This window comes from Pseudorca crassidens, chromosome 5 (genome assembly GCF_039906515.1).
Source record: "Pseudorca crassidens isolate mPseCra1 chromosome 5, mPseCra1.hap1, whole genome shotgun sequence".
NCBI classification, from domain to species: domain Eukaryota; kingdom Metazoa; phylum Chordata; class Mammalia; order Artiodactyla; family Delphinidae; genus Pseudorca; species Pseudorca crassidens.
In genome coordinates, this window is record NC_090300.1 from 23,085,937 (window position 1) to 23,091,057 (window position 5,121).

The window sequence follows — 5,121 nt, forward strand, 5'->3', positions numbered from 1 at the left end:
TATATTTGAAAATTATTTAATATTCTGGAAAATTAGAAATACCCAGAAAGTCTAACTTTAGGGGAAGGATTAAACAAAGCATGGTACGTTAGTTGTAATATTATGTAAAATGATGATTTAAAGATTATGAGTAGTACTATGTGAAAAAGCAGATTACAAATTGATGTTTACAGTATAAGGGTAACTATCCAAAACAAACAAAACAAAACCAAATAACCAAAATACAGGATAAAAACTAAATCTAGATGGATTTACACAAAAATGTCAGCTGTGGTTGATTTGGGTCCTAGGTGACCCTTCCTACTTGTCTATATTTTCCAAGTTTTCTTTATTATGTTTTACTATTAAAATACTTTTTTAAAAAAACGTATTTTTACTATTAAAAGGTTTGCTATTTTTCCAACTTTTAAAGGAATACACTTTTTCCAAATGTTTTCCAACATTGACTATCTGTAAACATCACAGAATAACACTTCAATCAATGTTCAGTGGGGAAAGCAGTGAGATAGATAAGCCACAAAATGTTGTACACAAATTTATATAATCTAATTGAGCTCTTGGCATTATTTTTTAAAATTTTTTTTAACATCTTTATTGGAGTATAATTGCTTTACAATGGTGTGTTAGTTTCTGCTCTAGAACAAAGTGAATCAGTTATACATATGTTCCCATATCTCTTCCCTCTTGCAAATCCCTCCCTCCCACCCTCCCTATCCCACCCCTCTAGGTGGTCACAAACCACCAAGCTGATCTCCCTGTGCTAATTGACCTTATTTTTTTACTCCTGGTGGTGAGTATGATGAGCTACAAGAAGTAGACTTGAAATGAATGAGCAGTTGAGGACATGCTCAGTGGGTTATAGAAAGTGACCACTGACCAGTTGATACCTGTTTCATGGAGAGCTACCGCTAAATATTTATTTAAAAATTTTTTTTAAAGTAAAACATTTATGAACTTTCTACTTATACTTGGCATGACCTTCTGGAGGACAGCTGTCATGTTTTATATTTTTCCATCATCCGTAGGGCCTAGCCCAAAGCAGACATAGGAGACACTCAATGTTGGACATTCGTGCCAGGCTCTTCTGCTCCTCATGGCTGCTCTGCTGAGTACCTGTCTCCATCATGGACCCATTGGGCCTTAACACTTCCACCACTTCCCCATTGCCCTCCTCCATGGACACTGTCAACATTGCTCTACCAACGCCTGCCTGGCAGTTGTAGCCAGTAGTCTGGAGAATGCCTCTCTCCTTGATGCCTGCTCAACCTATAGCCTTCTTTAAGATAGCTGCCCTGTCCACAGCCTTTGCTGAAGTGAGCATCTTGAAAGCAAGCCATGTTGGGTACCACATGACCCCCATGACCTGGACTTAGCTGACAGAACTGGGACTGGCACCCAAGCCATGGGCAGCCTATTGTCACTCTAGTGGCCAATGATTTAGCCTAAAGTGAAACACTGTCTAAATGAGATTGGTGGTTATTCTTGCTTGAAAATTTGAATTATGAAACCAAAAATGAAGCCATGCAGACATTGCTGCCAGGAAAACAAAGGATGAGGAAGAAAGCCAGCCAGAGAGTATCTGATTACTCTATCAAGCCCACAAGCTTGTCATATGCAGCATCCTCTTTCTCCAAAATGCTCCTCAGTCCTCTTGTAAATGAACTTCTGGCAGGTCAACCCCACCAGTTTGTCACTAACACTGTCTCCATTGTGTTTAGATTCATTATGGTACCATACATTGAGTGGACCATGAACAGATGTCAGCTGAATGACTCTACCACAGAACTGGAAACAATGTCTAACAACAGGGGCACAGTCAAATTCAGTACAGTATATCTATCAGTAAATCAAATATCAACACAGCCACCCAAATTTTATATTTAAAGAGTATACGCTGATGATGCAATTTTAAGTAAAAACTGTATATAAATCTTTGTGTGCAGTGTGAACCCAAATTTTAAAATAAGCATACAATTACATGTAGATGTGTATAAACGTTCAGATACGTAGAAAAATGACTGGAAAATACCTAAATGTTAATAATTATCACCAAATGATGAGACTATGAGTTATATTTCTTGTCTTTACATTGTTCTATATTTTCGAATTTTCCTTGCATTACTTGAAGAATTAGAAAAAAATGTCATTTAAAAAGCAAGTATCCTCTAATCCTTTCTGTAAAATCCATTTAAGGACCTCAAAATAGGAAAGAACTGGACATGAAGCTATGTGTGTGATAGCCCTTTTCCTTACCTTTTTTAGAAGATACTCTTTCCATTTTTTAAGTCTCATATTGAATATTGCCAACTAATCCTAATTAAGAATGATTTCCATTTTGTTCATTTATGCTCCTATATTTATTATCTCTCTCTTATTTTCCTTGCTTCTTTCTCATTGTACTTTTCCTGACTTTTTTTTTTGTTAGTTTCTGCTTTATAACAAAGTGAATCAGTTATACATATACATATATGTTCCCATATCTCTTCCCTCTTGCGTCTCCCTCCCTCCCACCCTCCCTATCCCACCCTTCCAGGCGGTCACAAAGCACCGAGCCGATATCCCTGTGCCATGCGGCTGCTTCCCACTAGCTATCTACCTTATGTTTGTTAGTGTGTATATGTCCATGACTCTCTCTCGCCCTGTGACTTCTTAAATTGAAAGCCTAGCTTATTAATTTTTAACCTTTCTTCTTTTCTTAAAATAAGCATTTACGACTATAGTGGTTCCCTTTTACCTGCTGGAGATACGGTCCAAGGCTCCCATCGAATGCCTGAAACCACCAGTAGTACTGAAACCTATACGTACTATTTTTTTTCCTATACCTATAAACCTATGATAAAGTTTAATTTACAAATTAGGCACAGTAAGAGAATAACAACCATGCTTAATAATAAAATAAAACAATTATAACAATATATTGCAATAAAAGTTTGTGAATATGATCTCTCTCTCAAAATATCTTATTGTTCTGTACACACCCTTCTTCTGCTGCTGCTTATGATAACAGGAGATAATAAAATGTCATGATGCAATGAGATGAATGATGAAGGGATTGTGATGTAGAGTTAGGCTACTATTGACCTTCTGACCCTATGTCAGAAGAAGGATCATCTGCTTCCGGTTCTCATGGATTATTGGGCCATGACGATATTGATGATGATTGGATGTCAGGAGTGGACGATGTCAATGGCTGGGGATCCCAGACAGGACAGAGCAGGGCAGCATAAGATTTCATCACACTGCTCAGAAGGCATGCAATTTAAAACTTATTTAATTGAATCTTGAATTTTCCACTTAATATTTTCCATTTAATGTTTTCAGACCTCAGTTGAAATCACAGAAGGTGAAACCACAGACAAGGTGGGGACTAGTCTATGCATTTTTCTTTAAGTACTGCTTTGGCTGCATCTCACAAGTTTTGAAATGTTGTATTTAACTTGTTATCCAGTTATGAATATTTTCTACTTTTCTTTATGATTTATTTTTCCAGCTATGAATGTGCTTTAAAATTCCCAAATATATGAGTTTTTAAAAATTTTTTTAGATTTCCACTTTATATGTATTTTGATCACAGAATATGTTATATATGATTCGGATACTATGAACATTTTTAAGACTTGTTTCATGGCCAATATTTATAAGTGTTCTATGTACTTACAAATTATGTTTTCTTCAAATATTGGGTGTAGGATTCTACATGTGTCCATTACTTCAAGCTGTTAATTTTGTTGTTCATATGTTCAGTATCTTTTCTTTTTGGTTGTTTGCTTGATCTAGGGTTTCATGAGGATTAAATGATTATATTTATGTACACTAACTTATAATATCTATCTATTATGTATGTATGTTTACATAACATAATATACATTTATATATAAGTTTATATATTTTATATATATAAAGCAGTGTTTGGCATGGATAAGATATATAAGTGGCCTAAACATAGTGGTTTGAAAAGTACTCTGGAGTCAGATTGCTCAGATTCACATCTGGGCTCTGACTGATTAGCTGGTTGACCCTGGTCAAGTTTACTTAACCTCTCTGTGCCTCAGCTTCTGAATCTGTAAAACAGGAATAATAATAGAGTTGCTGTGGAGATTAAGTGAGTTAGCACATATAAAGCTCTTAGAACCATGGTGACTTCAATCTGAATCCAAGTGCAGCTGGGGCAGATTTGACGTGGCTGGACTTGGAAATGCCACAAATACATCAGAAGGGAAAGAGGGTGGAAGAAAGTCACAGGGTCACAGGGACAGCACAGGCTCAGGAATCTGGGGAGAGAAAACAGGCAAAGGTAAGAGGTTGTTAGGCTAGATAGAGTGAAGGAGAAACCAGCACTTCCTTTGATCACACGCTCCGAGACTGTGAACATAATCGCCATCATACTCAGGTTCCTAAAACCCCTGCCTCTGGCCAATACACTTCCATCCCACTGAAAAGCTACAAGGAATAGAGGCGATTCAAGGTTACTATTATGAAAAACACTATGTATATTCAGAAAGACTCCTGCCAGTTTGGCTTCCTGCTTTGTGAGATGAAAATGGGAATTAGGGGTAAGATTCCAGTACTTGCAGAAAACCAAGGCAAGGAGTCAAGCTTGAGGGTGCGTAATGGGGCAGGTGTGGAGGATTCGCAAACCTGGCCACTCAAGTAAGAGCCAATCCATGCCTGATCCAAGGAACACAAGCAATACAAATTAAATGATTTTTCTGGGTTAATATAAAAAGACACACATGCATGCAAGTACGCACACGTGCACACACACACACTTCCAATTTCATTCCTGCCTAAAATCACATTAAATTTACAGTAAAGTGTTTTGGTTTTTTAAAGACATAAACTAACAAATATGGGGAAATTAGGGGAGGAGACAACAGCAATAAAAGTTTGGAAGCTACAAAGCATATTGATGATACGTAACTGACAAAAACAACTCAAGAAACATGAAAATCCCAAGTTATCACTGGAGGAAACTGAGAAAACCTGATTTACACCTTGGAATCTTCAAAAGACTCCCAAATGGATAGCACCAGATTCCTCTGGAACTGGGAGTAAAGGAAGACCTCTAAAATGAGAGGGATTGGGTACATCCCTGTATCCCCTCTCCTCTCCATGCCACCG